Here is a 17,870-nt window from a genome sequence, read left to right as displayed (position 1 = left end):
ACCAGAGCCTCAAGATCCCGTTAGGGCAGCTGGAGTGGCAGTGGAAGGATCGAGACCAGCGTGGAGACTGCTTATGCCCAGGAGGCGAACACTCCTCCCCTCCCAGGCAAAGGCACCCTCGGGAAAAGTAAGGAAGAAATCCCACCTCAAATCCACAACCAAAATATTTCATAAGAGCCCCCTCCCCCTTCCCCCTCTCTTTTTGTCAAGTAAAGGATACACACGGCCTTTCTACTTGTAACATGGCCAAGAATAATTTGTGGCAGGAAAGTTTGAGCATTTGTAAAAATAAAATAAAAATGTAAAAAGAGGCAGAGAGAGAGCACGAGCGCGCACTTGAGTGTACATTCGTGTGAAACTAAACAGAGGGAAAGTTATTTAGGTGGTAAAATGTCTCTGCGTTTCCCTCCCTCCCCCTGGGCCCTGACACTCGGCCCCCCTCCCCAAGTGTTGAAATTGAGATTGCTCGGGTATTTGTTTTGTTAATCTCCTGCCAGGCCCAAGGGGCTGCAGGCTGGGTTTCTTCTCGTTCATGCAGGGCTCTGGCTGCCAAACGAGGCCCCCCCTCACCTAACCCAGGGCCCGGGATCTGTGCACCTGTTCCCAGCCTGTCTGGAACACTGGTGGGGCCGGGGGAGAAAAACTGTGTGCCCTCCTAAGAGAGTGTAGCTTTACCCCACCTGGGACACCCCCCGCTTCCCCAGCTCCTTGAGGGTACTAAACATGAGGATTCCCCTCCCCATAGCCTCCTGGAGCCACGGATGTCTGGCCTGCTCCCCTGGGTGCCACTGAGGCCTCATGGGAGGGCCAGACTCCAGGTGGGCTCTGGTGCAGTAATTCAGGGAAGCAGGTAGAAGAGTTACGCAGACCTGGGTTCGAGTCCTGACTTAGTCATTTTCTCAGTGGAGGAATGGCTTCACCACTGTGTGTCTGAGTTTGTCACCTATGAAGTAGGAACAATGACAGTTGCTATCCTGTAGCATTGCTGGGACCATTGGAGGAGGCAGCACAGGGAAGGAGGACACTGACCTGCGCACAGAAGCTGCTCAATAAACGTGAGCGCTTACTCTTGGTGGGCTTTCAGCAGCACTGGAGGCTTCTAGAAAATGGCATTTTGCTCCTGCATGGCTAAGTTTCTCCCTGTAAAATGGGTGTAACGTTTCTGTCCACCTCACACGGTTGTTTAGGAGGGTGAAGTAACATTAAATAAACAAAGCCCTTAGGCTGGTGTCAGGCACACGGTAAGTGCTCATTAAATATGAGCTGTGGCGTTATCGTGGACTTGCTCGGCTCTGTCTTAAAGTTGTACTTTGATCCCATAAAGGAGGAAGGAAGCAAGTGTGTACCAGGCCCTTTCCACTGGCCGTGCCCTGTGCTCGGAGCCTTTCCGTGCGTGATCTTGCTGTATGTCCATCACGCTTTCTACATGGATCTTATTCAGCCCATTTTTCAGGTGAAGACGCTGAGGCTTGGGGGACTCACAGGTGAATGGCAGAGCTGGGAGTAGAGCCCAGGCTTTTCTGGGGCTGGGTCAGGGTTTTCTTGGCAGGCTGATGTCTCCAGCGGCTGGACCAGCCCAGAAGGAGAGGATGGATGGTCGTGATGATGGTGACGATGATGGTGACGGAAACCTTTGAGGGCTTCTGTGGCGGGCGCTGACCGAAGCACATGCTATGCGTCATCACACTGGGCTCTCCTTACAACCCTATGAAGCGGGTTTATCGTCCTGACTAGACCATAAGGCAACTGAGGCACAGGAAGGTGGGGACACAGTGTCTTTTGGTCCAGAAACTCCTGGGCAACATGAGCTTTTGGCCTCCCCGTGCCACCAGTGAAGAAGCCAGCGCCTGTTGCCTGGGACCCGGCAGATGCCCCCCACACAGCCATTCCCGTTCCCTTGTGTCGCTCTCATGAGAACTGAAAAGCCAAACTCAAAGATGGGGAAACTGAGTCCAAGATGGAGGAAGGGGCTTGCCTAAGGGCAGGCAGAGTAAACCAGATCTGATGGTCAGTGGAGGCCCAGATGGCTCTCTGGGGGCTGCAGCTGTGGAGGGGAGGGAGTAAAGAGAGGTGGTCTGGTCCTGGCAGAGCCTGGCTGATTTGAAAGAGATTCAGTTTTGGGGGGGGTGCTGTGTAGAACAGTCTGGTAGGGGGAGCACTCAGAGCGTCCCCCATCTATACTTCACAAGTTGGCCCGCCTCCCCCCTCCCTAAAGCCCAACCCTCCTCCCTGCCCTCCCTTGCCTCTCCACCACCCTCATCCCTCCCGTGGGTGGGACCCCAGGCCAGGGAGCTGGGACCCGCACAAGCCTCTCCTCTGCAGGCATCAGTGAAATGGAGGGTGGTGGCACCCATCTCCCCTGGTGGGCCTGGGCCCGAGGACAAGCGAGGGAATGTAGGTAAAAGGCTGAAATCCAGGCAGAAACGGGAGTTGTTATTTTTATTAGTAGTACAGCAGATAACTGGTCGGACTGCATTTTTCTCCAGTCGCCCCGGGGCCCTGGAAGAACGGCTTCAGACCACGCTGGAGAAGGCTGAGAATACAAATCAAGAAATCTATGTTCTACCCCAGCTCTGGCCCAACTCCTGAGCGCTTTGGACAAGGTCGTGTCCTTATCCTCTCGCTCCCTGCCTCGGTGGGACCCTGCAGAGTGACTGAGATGGGTTGTCATTTCCTCTGGAGTTCCGTGGATGTCTTCTCGGCCTTGCAGGGTGTGGGGAGGCCCCCCCTGGAGCAACAGGGAAGGGGACGCCCAGCAGGAAGGGTCCCTGGCAGTCCCCCCCGCCCTCCCCGCCCCCCCCCCCCCCCCGCCCTGGCATCCGAGCCAGCAGGCTTCCTGGGTCTGACCATGGCAATGAGTGAGTGAGTCCCTCTCTCGACTCCAAACATTTTGGCGGGAAGGAGATTTGGCCCATCCTGAGGCCTACTGTGGTCATGTCCCTCAGCGAGGGGGGACCCCAGTCAGCGGAGGCTGCCAGGCAGAGGTAGCTGGGGCAAGGAGCCCGTGGCCTCTCCAGACCAGGGATCCGGGAGCTGAAGGTGGATGCCTGCAGGGGCTGGGGAGACGGAGGGTGCACATCGCCACCTAGGCCCCGAGGACGGCAACGCAGCCCCAGTCGGGCTCCGGGGCGGCTTTCGCCCACTCCCTCCACACCTGGAACCCCCACTGGGCACCCTGCCCGTGCTGGGGCCTGCGGACAGCGTGTGATGCCCACAAGGCCCACCCCTGTCTTCAGGGTGTTCACGGCATGGACCCCGTAGTGTGACCGTTTGGGCTCTCTGTCCCTGCTTTCTCACTCACCAGCTGACGGTGTGACCCTAGGCCAGAGACTAAACCTCTCTGAGCCCATTTTCTCATCTGGGAAAAGGGGGCCCATCTCTTCCCTGGCAGGCTCACTGAGCCTGAAGCAGGATATTGCCAGTGAAGTACCTTGGGGTCTGGTACACAGTGAATCTTCAGTGGCTGGTTGTTCCCTTTCTCTTTCTTCTACAACTAAAGTCAATGGATGCTAGAATAGCACTGGAAAATAAGCGACTTACTACTTGAGGGGAGTCCAGGGAGGCTTCATACTGAAGAGAGGGTATCAGAATAGGGTTTTGAGGAATGAACAGGAGTTTCCTAGGCATTCCAGGGCTCTGTGAAGGCAGGAACCCTATCTGCCTTGGATTGGCCCTGTTTTCCCAATGCCTCGTGTACAACAGGAGCTTAATAAATATTTGTTAGATGGGTGGGTGGCATTCCAGAAGGCGGGGACAGCATAAGCAGAGGTGTGGAGGCAGGCCTTGGTCTGGCATCACTTGTGTATGAGCCTCCCTGCCTACCAAAGGCCATGGTACCTGTGAATCCACCTGTCTGTGTTTCCTGCAGGACCGTGGGCACCCCGCGGGTGGGGTCCCTTTGCCCTCACCTTATTGTCACTATGGCTCAGCCACGCCCTCACCCAGAGGACCAGGCTCTGGATTCGAGGCTCACTCGGATGGAAGGCTGCCCCTCTGGATGACTGCCAAGATCCTTATTTGGGGTATGGGTGTGTGTGTGTGTGTTGTGGAGCTGTCTTCCTATTATTTTCCCTACTCTTCCTGGGGACCCAAGGAGAATGTCTAAACTCTATGTCCCACCTTACTAGGCCCTTCCTGATTGGCCTCTGTCCATTTCTGTAGCCCGGTAAACTTTTGTCAGATGATGCTCTGTACTATGTGGGAAATAAAGCAGGGCAAAGGCAGTTGGGGGGGAGTTGGAGGGGAGGGATTGCTATTTTAGGTGGGGTAGTCGGGGATGGGGCCTCCCAGAGAAGATGACACTGGAGCAGAGTGTCAATTCCCCTTTCAGACTCTGGGATCAAAGCCTGCCAACCTTCCAGGCTGGGCCGGGCATCCTTCTGGGGCCCCATGGCCTTTGTGTACTCCTTCATCTTGGCTTCAGGGCACCTGGCCCAGCCACTGTTAGCCTTATGACCTTGGATAATTTGATAAGCCTTTCTTTGCCTCAGTTTCCTCTTCTGTTAAATGGGGATAAAATAGTATGTGCTGCCAGGCGGGCCATGGGCATTCCATCTGTGCTCATTTACAGAGGGCTCAGAATGGCACCTCGCATGTCATTAATGCTCCAGAAATGGGGCTGTATTCCTTATCAGCACTGTTGCACTTATCCCATTTTATTTCTCTCTTCCTCTAGGTGCAATGACCGTTGAGTCTTGTCCAATCCTCTGGAAATGGAAATGGGAGGAACTGCCTCAGGGAGTTTGGGCAAGGCAGGTGAGTGAGGACAGTGCCCTGCAGTCTTTCTAACTGCGGCTGGGAACGGTGACTAATGGAGCCCTCAGTTATGCGCCAGGACGGATGGCGCGTACCCTGGTTCTCCAAACACCCCAGAGGTAGCCCCACCCTGCAGACGAGGAAGCCTGGGCCTCAGGAACCGGACACCTGGTTCAGGCTCCAGGGGGCTCAGCTGGGATATGAACCCATGTCAGCCTGACTCTACACTCACCTGCCTGGCTGGAGAAACCCCTTCCTGCCCACGTCAGGTGAACGCTGGATGAGAGCTCCACCCACCAAGGAAGCCAAAGTTTCATTCTATGGATTGGAACTGATCTGGAGGAAGCCATGTGTGGGCAGCCGTGGCCTTTTCCGAAAGGGGGACACATCGATTGTACACTTTATACACCTGCATTCAACTGTCTTCCTTTCGGATGGAGAGGCGAGGGGGTGGAGTGGGAGGAGAGAAGAGAGGGATGGGTGGCGGGCAATCCCCCACGGGGGACCACTCCACGGGCTGCACTCGGTGGTGTGTGGGGCTGGGTCTGGGAGCACTAGCAGGTCACAGACGGCCTCGGGTCCCCGTGGCCCCCGGGAGTCTCTCACCGAGCTGAAGAAGTTCTGCAGTGAAAAGATGGAATATTCATACTGCTCAGCCTCCAAGCAGGCCAACTATTTCATCTAGTCCCCAAAGAAAGAATAAACCACACGGAAGGGAAAAATCCAGGGGCTGGAGACAATGTGCTGCATCCCACACAGACCAACAGCCTGTGGTTTTCACTGGCCGGGTGCCAACCTTGGCACAGAGATCCTCCAGGTGTGAGACGTGGGAGAAAGAGCACCAGGCTGGAGTCACAAAACCAGGGACTGGCCTTGTATGACCTTGGTCAAGTCCCTTCCCTTTTCTGGGCCTCACGATCCCCTCTTTGAACACAGCAGTGGCAAGAGTAGGTGATCTCCCCTCCAGCTCCGTCGCTGAGTGCGACCAGTCATTTGGTCCCTTGACAGGCGTTCTGCCCCAGGCACTGCTCTAGCTGTTGGAGTAGTAACACAAGCAAAGGAGGAGAAGGTCTGCTCTTAGGGAACTTGTTGATGGAGAGACAGTGAACATGCCAACAATGAAGAAAGTAATTTCAGATGGTGAAAAGTGACAACACACAGAGTCATGTGAGAGGGAGCAAGGGGGCTTCCTTAGGTGAGGAGCTCCGAGAAGAGCTCCCTGGGGAGGTGACATTTGAACTGAGATCTGAAGATTGAGATCTGTCATGTGAGAATCTAGCAGAAGAGCATGTAAGGCAGAAGGATGGCAAGTGCAAAGGCCCTGCGGTGAGACTGATGTTGGCATGACCGAGGAACAAAAAGGCCAGAGTGGCTGGGGTAGTGAGCCAGGGGGAGTGCTGTGTGAGACGAAGCAGGGGAGGTGAGCAGGGATGATGGTTCTCAGCCAGGGGTGGGTGCACCACCTTTCCCATTGAATGCTTTTTGGTTGTCCCAAGGATTGGGGGATGTGCTGCTAGCATGTAGTGCTGGGAGGGATGACAGGTGTCCTGTGACATGGAAGAGTCCCACACAATACTGCTATTTCTTTATCAAGATACAGCAGATCACACCCCCTGCCTATCAGGACCATTACTATTAAAAATGAAAGCAAAATCAAAAATCGACAGGAGTTGGTAAGGATGTGGAGAAATCAGAACCCTGTGCACTGCTGGTGGGGGTGTAAGATGGTGCAACAACTCTGGAAAACAATATGGGTGTTCCTCAAAAAATTAGAAATAGAACCACCACATGACCCACCAACTCTATTTCTGCTTATAGATCCAAAAGAATTGAAAGCAACCCTCAAAGAGCTATTTGTACACCCATGTTCATAGCAGTATCATTCACAATAGCCAAAGGGTAGAAAAAACCCTAACGTCCATCGATGGATGAGTGGAGAAACAAAATGCAGAATATCCATACAATGGAGTAGTATCCAGTCTTAGAAAGGAAAGAGTCTCACCTGCGCCACATCCGCCTCACGGATGAACTTTGAGGACATTCTGCTAAATGAAATAAGCCAGTCATGAAAAGACAAATCCTGGGTGATTGCGCTTCTGTGAGGACCTGGGGTAGCCAAATCCATAGAGACAAAGAGTAGAATGAGGGGGCTGGGGAGTTGTTGTTTGTTTAATGGGAATGGGGTTTCAGTTGTGGAAGATGAAAATGGCCTAAGGTTTGGGAGCACAACAGTCTGAATATATTTAACACGATGGAGTTATACACCGAAAAATCGTTACAAGGGGGTGGGGCACCTGGGTGGCTCAGTCGGTTAAGCGTCTGCCTTCGGCTCAGGTCGTGATCCTGGGGTCCTGGGATCGAGCCCTGGTCAGGGCTCCCTGCTCGGCTTCTCCCTCTCCCTCTACCCTCCCCCTCTACCTTCCCCCTCTCCCACTTGTGCTTGCTTTCTCTTACACACTCGCTCTCAAATAAATAAATAAAAGCTTTGGGGAAAAAAATGTTTACACAGGTAAATTTTATATTATGTGTCTTTTACCACATTTTAAAAAAGAAACATCAGATCATCTTTTTTCTTTGGTTAAGAGTTTGGATCTTTTTTCTGAGTAGCGGGAAGCCATTGGGAGGGATCGATATCATTACTATATGTGTTTTTTGTTTATTTGTTTGTTGTTTTGTTGAATCACTCTGGCTGCTCTGTGGAGGATGCTGGGGCAGCAGGAACGGATGCGGGCTGGCCAAGGAGGCTGGCGGGTCATCCAGGAGAGACAGAGTGGCTTGGACCAGGCTAGTAACCATGGCTGTGGTGAGAAGTGGGTGGATCCAAGGGGGAGGGCGGAGGAGAGTCTACGGGCGCAGCAGACAGACTGGATGGGAAGGCAGGAGGAAGTGTCATATGTGGCCTTCTGCTCTGTGGGCGCATATGTGAGCACATACGATACACTCCACACATGCTGGAGACATGACAAAGGGGCTGGGGAACCGGACCGGTGGGAATTTAAAGCCTGACCACATCATCTCCAGGCTGGACCAGACAACTGAAGCCTCGAAAGGATTTCGAGACATCATTTTGTCCATCTTCCTGCCTCCAGACCAGATACAGGTTCCCCGAGCTCGAAAAGACGGTGTGTGGAGGGATTCCAAACCTCTCTCAGGTGTCCATGGGGGGATCAGTACACTGCGCCCTGGCTAGAGGCTTTTGCCTTTCAAAAGCCTGGTCATAGTTCCAGTCTGTTTGACGGTCTTAAATGTCCCCAAGGGGTTGGCAGGGAAGTTTTCTCCCCCCGTTGTGCAGTTGAGGAAACTGAGTCTTAGAGAAGTATTGTGTCTCAGCCACAAAGAGGTGTGCAGCTTCCCGGATGAAGTGTCCATTCTTGCCTTTACAGACGAGAGGAGCAGAGGAAGCAAGGGGTTGTCGGGGAGAGCTGGGGTAATGGAAACCTGGCTAGGGGCACTGTGTGTTGTGGAGGTGAGGCACAGGGGTCATTGCGAAGTGCCGGGGACAGTGACAGCCTTTACATGACAGGAGAGCATTTCCCTATTTAATCCAAGCACAGGACAGGGGGATTCTGAGCCCCCCATCTGCAGCCTCCTCCCGAGGGGGCCCTGCAGACTATCCCCTGGGATGTTGCCTTCCACCGACAATCCAGAAGCCACCAGCTCTGTCCCACAAACTGCCCAACTCAGGTGTCCTGGGCAGATTAAGGCTGCACTTTTCTCCTAGTACCCATGTTTGGAATGTGCAGATGTGAGAGCTGGAGGTGCGTGTCTGGGGTGTGCAGATGTGGGACCCCGAGGCGCACGTTTGGGGCGTGCACGTGTGAGAACTGAGGTGCTTCTAGATGCTCGATGCTGGCCTCTACCCCGGCAGCCACGTCCAGGAATGTGTCTGGCTGTAGACAATTGGCGTCACAGCCGCAGACTAGAGGCTTCTAGGGCTGGGAGTAACCGAGAAGTCCTCCCATCCATCCTTTTGCCTTCAGGGGGGACGTTCTCCCTCCTCCAAAGACCAACCTCGCCAAGAGGAATGATATCGTTTCCCCAAAGAGCTCCTCTTCTCTCCCTCCGGCCTTCATTCCTGTGGGGAACAGCTTCCAGCCAAAGACCTCTTCCCAAGGATTGCAGACATCTTGACTTCTGCCTGTCCAGCATGAACACCCTTTGGGAGCCTCCTCTCCCAGACTTTCAGGTCACTGCTCTGGGCGGGCTCACCGTAGGGTGGACCTGTGACGTTGGCCTGGCCAATGAGAAGCTCATGGTCTTCTCATCTCAGGGCTGTTTAGGGGCAGGCGCCAAGACTGACTCACGGCCAATCAGATTCAACTCTGGGAGTTTTGCTGTAGCAATGGGGAGAAAAGTGCTCTCTTTCAGTTGAGGTTGCTATTGGGATGGAAGCCCAAAGCTGCCATCGTTTGAGGAGAGCCTGCCTAGGATGAATCCAAGCCGAGGACAGCAGAGTGGCGAGCTGGGGAGAGCTGGAGAGAGCTGGAAAGAAGGCTCCTGGCCACCGCGGTCAAGTACTTGGATCCAGCCAAGTCTACAGCTAGAGACCCAAGGACATTTTAGTTATATGAGCTGATGAATCCCCCTTCCCACTTCATAAGCCAGTCTGAGCTGGGTTTCTGTCATTTGCAGTGAAAGTGCACCAAACCCACTCTAGCCCATCCCTCCTTTGCAAAACCTTTGCCCTTCGGCCAGCCCGCTGCGGGCTGCAGGGTCTCTGGTACGCCCTTAGCCGAAGAACTCTTTCATCCCCCTGAGTGTGCTGGCCAATCACTGCTCAGCATCTGTGTTTCCACTTGGACTCACCCTGTTCCTCTCGCTGGCTTCTCCTTGGTTTTATGGTATTCCGAGTCCTTTTCGATTGCAAGTTAGAGAAGGCTGCATCACGTAGCTCTAGTGAAAAGGGAACTTGAGGGCCTGGGAAGTGGCCTGGCCATGGGAGATGGAGGGAGGGGGGCTAAGACCAGGGCTCAGGATTCTCTGTCCATCACTCACCTCTGCTCATCTCTGCTTCCCTTTGAGGTTGGTCTCCTCTCCCTCCAGGGGGTAAGGAGCTTGGCCAGAAGTATCCCAGCTTGGCAAATGCAGTCCAAAACAAAAGAGTTGCCTTCTCTTGGGGCCCATGTTGGCCCCAAGGAAGGACTTGGACTGCCTTTGTTTGGGTCCTGTGCCCACTCTTGGACCAGGGAAATGGGGTATGATCATTGGCCAAGTCGGGGTCATGTGGGAAGGGTGTTCCGTTTTAGTGATGGGTGGAGTCCTGCTGGGAAGGAGGGGAATTTCCCAAAGGTAATGGGGTGGCTGATATTGGACAAAGGATGGGACATGGGGGCTGCTGGACAGAAAAGCACAACAGACATCCACCTCAGCCACCACCACCACCACCAGCATCGCCAACTGCCAACATCTACTGAGCTCCTAGCGTGGGCCAGATTCTAGGAGGAATCCATCCATTCATTCATCCACCATGCACCAACTCAGCAGTATGCCCTGAGCTAGAGAGATACAATGAGACAAGTGCCTCTTGTCACACTCACAGATGGGGACTCAAGTCCAAGTTCAGCCTAGAGGGGAAGAACATTAAATAAGCCACTACCTTTCCCTGGGCTGAGAGCATTCATAAGGGAGTATGAGGTACTCAGAGCAGGGCCAGCTAATGTGGTTTTGGCATGGCAGTCAGGGAGGGCTTCCGGGAGGAAGTGACAGCTGAGTGGAGAACTAAAGGAAGAGGAGGAGGTAGCCAGGGGAAGAAGAAAAAGAGGTTCCCGGAGAGGTGATCCTGGGAGGAGTAGAGTGTCTGCCCCATGGAGATCGTGTGATGGGGGGAGACAGGACATGAACCCATTCATTCAGCTGTTCCTTCCTTCATTTGGCTGCTGTCAACTGAGCTCCAGGGATGGCCTCAGTCATAGGCTGGGTCACAGACTTTGGAGACGAGACAGCCGCAGCCCCTTCCTCCAGGAATTCCTATTCTACTTGGAGAGGCTGATGTAGGGGTGGGAGGTGGTGGGACAGGGGAGCAGACGGATGGCTCTGGATGACAGTGAGAGCTCCAGAAGGAGGTGTGGTCCTCACTGAGTCTTGGCGTGATGAGCTCACGAGGTGGGAATGAAACCACAGGTCCTCTGTGCTTAGAGCTGGTCCATCTAGCCACTGTCTCCATAACTACCAGTCTGTGTGTGTCCAAAACAGTGTCCTCTTGATGGCTGCTTGCCCCTGGAGAAGCTTACCAACGATCTTTAGCCGGTTGGTCTTGCTCTCTGCTGTGCTCATGCAGAGGTGTAGGAGGAAGCAAGCCATGAACATGACTAGAAGGGACCGTAAGTAGACCAACATGGGAAGGGAAGGTAGGAGAGGGGGCTTGGTCTGGATGCGATGTTAGGAAATGGGATTCAGGTCCCATTTTAGCGGCACATTCCCCATGTGACCTGGGACAAGCCCTGTTCCTCTCCAGGCCTTGGTTGGGTCCATTTACATGGGAGGAACACATAGGCCTCGAGAAGGTGCCGTTCCAGTTCTGACATGGTGGGGTTTCTGGCCTCCGGCCCCTGTGGCAGGCAGCCCCTGTCTTCGTGGACCGAGAGAGGATGGTGGAGGTAAGGCTGCGTGGGGGCTCCTGGCTCCTGGCCACACCGCCTGCAGCCTTCAGGACCTGAGTCATCTTCCGGGCAGCGAGTGACCTCTCCATACCCCTGTCTCCCCCCAGCCCCGTGACCCTGGGCGGTGTGCAGGGCCAGGCCGTCCCAGGCAGGCGGCACGGTGGAAATCACAATATTGACCCAGCACGCAGGAAGTGGGGAGGACAGGCCGCCGGGGTTCCGGGGCTGGAGGGGAGACAGCTTGCTGAGTGATGAGCTCGGAGCATTGCTCTCCCTCCCTCCTGGGTCACCGCTGCTGCCCGCCTGCCAGGGCTGTTCCTCCCAGCTCCAGGGCCCCCTCCCCGGACCTCCCTCCTACACATTCCCCTGGCCCGGGCCCGGGAGGGGAGCTGCTGGTGAGCCCTCTCGGGGCCTGCCTCCCTCCACACAAGGTTTGGGCTCCCCTGGGCTTCCGGCTTCTGGGGGGCCCAACTGGAACTGCATCCTTACAGGCTGCTGGCCTTTGGAACAAGCCCACTTCCCATTTAATGCATGGGGAAACTGAGGCTCAGAACGTTACCTGGCCAGTAGTATCAGAGCCAGGATTCAAACTCAGAACTGTTGAGTCCCGGCCCGCACTCTGTCCAGCCACCCACGAGTCAGTTAGTTTTGGTAATGATAGTGTGAATAATAAACCACTAACTTTGTGGAACACTTCATCTCACTCAGCCCTCGCCACAAGCCTACGAGGAGTTCAGGGCGCCTGGGTGGCTCAGTCGTTAAGCATCTGCCGTTAAGCATCTGCCTTCAGCTCAGGTCGTGATCCCAGGGTCCTGGGATCGAGCCCCGCATCGGGCTCCCTGCTCAGCGGGAAGTCTGCTTCTCCTTCTCCCACTCCCCCTGCTTGTGTTTCCTCTCTCGCTGTCTCTCTCTCTATCAAAAAAGTAAATAAAAAATCTTAAAAAAAAAAAATAACACGCTACGAGGAGTTCAGTTACTAACCTGACTTTACAGGTGGGCAAAGGATGGCTCGGAGGAGGCTCAATGACTTCCCCAAAGACGCAGCTAGCCATCAGCAGGGTGGGCGTTTGAACTGAGGTGCGCCTGATCCCAAAGCTCAGGCTTTGTCTGCCCCGACAAACCACGGGGCAGGAGGAGCCTGTCCTTGAAGGTCTGCTTAAATGTTCCTGACACCCCCACCAAGCCTTAGGACCGCCCTCTGGATCCTTGTTCCCATGAGTATTTGCATCAGCAGAGAGGTTCCTTGGGGTAGTGCAGCCCAAAGCCTAACCCTCCAATGGTACAGTTCCCAGTGGGTGTTCCTTGGGGAGCTGGGCCATGGACTTGGAAGTGACCATCCAGCCTGTTGATGGGTCAAGCTGGACCAGGAAGCACCACCGGCTGTTCGGCAACCACTGGGGAGGCAGTGGGGGAGCAAAAATGCTCCTGGGCTTGGAGGTGGGGCCCCGGAGCCACCTCCCTGCTCCTCAGAGTGTTGGTTTCCTCATCTAGAGAAGGGCTCAAGGGCATTTGAAGGTCTACTTCCTGATCCCAGGAAGTGAGCTGGAGGTTTGACTCCTGTTACCTCAGCCCCCTTCCCGTGAGCTGGGTATGGATGGGGACAGGGCTTACACAGGCTTTCCTTGCGCTCTGCTTGGATTTTATGCCCTGGGCTTGCTCTATGCGGAGTCACCCATGAAAACCTGCCCGTGTGCTTATTCTAGGCTGCCACTGGGGATGGTGTCTGAATCACGGGAAAAATTCACTCAGAATTCAAGGTAGGCAATTTGCATGAAGTCTGAGAAACTGGTTTAATTTTGTAGTAATGGACACTGTGCGTGTGCGTGTGCGTGTGCATGTGTGTGTGTGTGTGCGCATCGACGGACATGCCTGAGTGTTTAGGTCTTTGTTTTGCCCACCATGAAGCACAGGGTTACAACTGACACGTCCAGCTTACTTCCCCTTCCCCCTTCCACTGGCTGCAAGTTATACTAACTACCATTTATTGAGCACCACACTGCGTAGCAGGTAAGAGACAACCCTCTGCCCGCTTTTTCACCCTTGTACCAAGGTGGACCCTGACTTTCAGAACGTGGACGATGTGCACCATGGATTGCATTGATTAGTGATATCTGCTGCAGGCGCGGGAAGAGAAGCAGTGGTGCGTGTGCCTCGTATTTGCTTTCCCTCACTAATTCAGTGCATAAAATCGTATGTATTCATATGTTCTATTTAACCATATGTAATTTCATAATCTGCCTTCAAACCTTTGTGGAAAAAGACTTTGTATAAATAAATAATAATAATTCATTACAAATAATCATTAGGTATGTTCATATAGGTTATATGACTACGTCCTCCCCATATCCCTGTAGGAGAAAATGGGTGGGTCATTACTGAGGCAGAAATTCAGGTTCAGGGTCAGGACCTCTGCTAGCCCCTAGAATACCTTTGTGTATACTAGAAAAATGTGCCCCTCTGCATGATCATGGCTTGGTAAGCAGAGCACTTGATAGATTCCCCTCATCCCCCCAGGTGCCCTTATTCAGTGCACAAGCTGAACAACCATATACAGCAGCCCTGTTCAGTGTCCGGCCAAATCCCACCTTTATATCTTCTACTCCAAATCCAGGGCTTGTTTTACTTCACACAGCTCACAGTCCACATTCTGGGTCTTGGGCACAAATTCAGGCCCCAGGACAGATGGTGTTTAGTCTGAGGCTAAGTGAGGGGGTGGAAGGAAGAACAGCATTGACAACTCAGCCTGTGTTTATGTCACAAACAAGCAAGATCACTGCTGGGGCCTGCCCCTGCCTGCCAGGTTCTGGTGAGGATCCTGGGCTATGAATAGTCCCCGTGAGGCCCTCTCAGAGGACCTGCTGGACTCCCCCAAGACCCCGTCCTTGGCCTCCACCCCACACTGGAAAATCAGGCATGAAGCCTTCCTCCTTGGTGCCTTTATCCTGCACGTTTCTTCCCGCTCACCTTCCCCCCGGGATTACCGCTGGGGTTGGGCTTCTGCACGTTGCTGTCGCCTGGGTCCCCACACGGGATGCTTGAAAAACATCTCTCTGAAAGCAGAGAAAGTGTGAGGCTTCGAGAAGGAGGGTGTGGAAGGAGAGCGGTCCTCGGAGGAGGGGAAATTTACAGCATTCATTTGGCCAGTTCTTAGGACCCCGTGTAGCCTGCATGGAATGCCTTCCGGAGGTAAGCATGGGCATTTTACTGCTTAAAATAGGATGTCAACACTTCTGTGCCCTTGGAGATTGCCTCCACCGCCTCCTCCTTCGACAGATGAGGAAACTGAGGCCCAGGACTGAGCCTATAGTTGAGCAAAAGGTCCCAGGCACTGGCTGGGAAGGCAGGAGTGCATGCAAAGTCATTAGGGTTTATGTCAGGAGGCTGAGAACTGGCAGGGTGCTCAGCCCCATTAACCATCAGCCTGCAGTGGTCCAACCTCTGTGATGCTTTACAACCTGCCTGTGAATGCAGTGACTATCCACATTTTACAGATGTGGAAACTGAGGGTCATAGAGCCCGAATCACTTGCTGGAGGTCACACCGCACCACGGCGAAGGTGATATGTCATAATGGTTAGAAATACAGCCTCTGGGGGCGCCTGGGTGGCTCAGTCATTAAGCGTCTGCCTTCGGCTCAGGTCATGATCCCAGGGTCCTGGGATCGAGCCCCGCATCGGGCTCCCTGCTCAGCGGGGAGTCTACTTCTCCCTCTCCCACTCCCCCTGCTTGTGTTCCCTCTCTCGCTGTGTCTCTCTCTGTCAAATAAATAAATAAAATCTTTAAAAAAAAAAGAAAAAAAGAAATACAGCCTCTGGACCCTATCAGTCCTGGGTCCTGCTACCACCCTCCCCACCCCCCCGGCCCTGGCTGTGGGACCTTAGTCACGTTACTTTGCCTCTTGGAGCCTCAGTTTCCCCATCTGTAGAATGGAGGTAATAACTGTAGGCTGTTATGAAGATTCAGTAAGCCAATGCCTGAATGCCTGAGAGGTGCGTCCCACAGTCTCGGGGTCCATTATGGTCCGTGAATAGTGGCCCATGTCAGTCTGATGGTCTCTCTCAACGTTATTATGCAGCTAAAGCAGACATTTGTTGGGTTGGCTGCTAGAGTCCAGCCTCTGGGTTCGTTGGAGCAAACAGCCTCTGCCCTTTGTGTGTCCTCATGACGGTGATGGTGGTGTTGGGAGCTAATTCTAGGGGTTCCCCTCCTCCCTCCAGACTAGAGGGAGCCACCGCCCTCCTCTACCACCTAGAATAGCACACAACCCCCCACCCCCCCCGCCGACCAGTTGACTGCCCTCTGTGGAACTGTTGAGTCTTTGATTCAATAACAACTCAACAACAGTTGGGGACCTCAGGGCCACCGCTCTGAGCCAGGCACGGGGCTGGGGGCCCAGGACACAGTGATACACAGAGAGAGTCCCTGCGTCCTCCCTGCCAGCCTTCCCGAGCCCTCCTGGAACCTGCCATACCTGAACTCCCTTCTCCAGGTTCCTGTCCTCAGTCCGGCTTTCCCTCTGCTGACGTCAGCCAGAGCTAACTAGCCAGAGCTTGGCTAACTCCGGGCAGTGGTGGGATTGCTCCCATGGCTCCCAAGCCTAGACTCTTCCCCTGGCATCATCCTGCTTCCTGGTACCCATAGTTTTCATGGCGCCTGAGCCTTGGCGATCCTAAGATTGCCTTGGGTGGGACCAACCAGTTCACAGGATTCAGCTGAGAACAGTGTGTCACCAGGCCTTTGAGATGCCACAACATTGCCTGATAAGTATGGTTTTCAAGTGATGTCCCTTAGAGCTGTAGAGCTCTGCAGAGTACCTCATGGGTTGGTGGGGTTTGGGAATGGTTCAGGGGGCAGTTGGGCGCAAGAGCTCCCCTCCCTTCCCTGCCACCATGTGGATTTCAACCGGAGTGGCTTTATGTGTGTGACGTTTAGGAAGCATGGGCTCTGGAATGACCCTGCTGGGCTTTGAGTTCTCTCCCCTTCTCTTGTGCACTGTCCTTAAATAAGGCATTTACTCACTCTGTGCCTCAGTTGCCCCATCTGTAAAGTGGGAATGGTAACACCTCACGGAGTTGCTCTGAGGACTGAAGGGATGTATGTTGCCAAATGCTGAGAAGCACTGGTCCCTGGTGAGTCTTCAGTAAGACTAGCTACTGTTACTACCTACTTTACTTACTGGACTGTAGCTGGGATGGGGAGAGGGGTAGAGACCATTTCTTTTCTTTCTTTACTCTTGGTGACTATTTGTTACCATTTGCAGGGATTACTTTGTTTAAACATGTATACAAGTGAATAACGAAGAGCAGGAATTCTGGAGTCAGAGAGAGAGAGACCTAGCTTTGTCCTAGCTTTGCCACTTACTGGTTGTGTGTCCTAGAATAAAGTACTTAACCTCTCGGTGCCTCTTTCTTAGTTTGGAAAAGGGGATGCGAAAAAGCTGTTTAAGTGCGGGACTTAGCGAGCTCATGCATGAGACGCACTTGAGCACAGGGCTTTGCATGGAGCGTGCGCTCAGTAAATGGCAGTTGCCAGCAGGCCTGGGTTTAGTGAGGCACAGAGGAGGGGAAGCAACTCCATCTGAAGGAGTCAGGGAAGGCTTCTTGGAGGAGGTGGCATTTGAATGGTTCTTAAAGGATATATAGGAGTGATCCAGGTGGAAGGGCAGTTTGAGCAGAGTGAGCACGGAGGTTTAGAATTGCATGGTGTGTTGGGAATAGCATATTGTTCAGGAACCTGGGAGGGTGGGATGGAAGCTGGGGTGGGTGGGAAGAAGCTGGACGTAAGACCTGGAAGAGAGCAGGCCCTCGTCATGTAGGGCCCTGTGGCCCAGTTGAATTTATCCTGAAGGCAGTAGGGAGCCATGGAAGGGTCTGAGCAGGGAGGTTGAGCTGTTTGGCTTGAAGCTACAGAAAGACCGCTCAGCTGCCGCATGGAGAATGGGCAGGAGGAGAGATCGTCCAGGTGATGAGACCCAGGAGAAGGAGACTCGACGTCAGCAGTGCCCTCTGCCCCGGGCCTGGCAGTCTTCGGTCTGGTCCCCTGGTGGGGGTGGCCGAGCTGACCTCTACCCTGCAGCTCAAGGCCACTGCTCTGAAGGCCCGCAGTGCTGGCTGGGGAAGAGGCTGACTCCAGCCTGCAAAGGGGAAGCAGAAATATTTGCTCAGCTGCAGAGACAAGCTTGTGAGTCGTTCCTTCCACAGAAGAGCTGGCTCAGGGCGAGGGTCCGGCCTAGTCCTCCCTCAGGTCTCCAGGGTTTGCCCTTCCCCCAGGGATGCCTTTGAGCCACCTAGCAAAAGTGTCCTTCCTCCCCGAGACAAGCCTTCTGCGATCTCAAGTCAGCGACCATGACCTCTTTCTCCTTTTCTTCTCTCATCAAACATACCCAGATCTTTCATCTTTTCCTTGTGTGACAGGGATGACCTTTATTTTTATTTTTAGAGAAATGTCCAGATTCAGCAGTCATTGATTCAAAGCTTTCTTCAACTGGCACACACGGACAAGACACCATGGGCTTTAG

Source organism: Mirounga leonina, unplaced genomic scaffold (genome assembly GCF_011800145.1).
Source record: "Mirounga leonina isolate KUSES-001 unplaced genomic scaffold, KU_Mleo_1.0 Mir_173, whole genome shotgun sequence".
In the NCBI taxonomy this organism is placed as follows: Eukaryota; Metazoa; Chordata; class Mammalia; order Carnivora; family Phocidae; genus Mirounga; species Mirounga leonina.
This window is presented reverse-complemented; position numbering follows the sequence as displayed.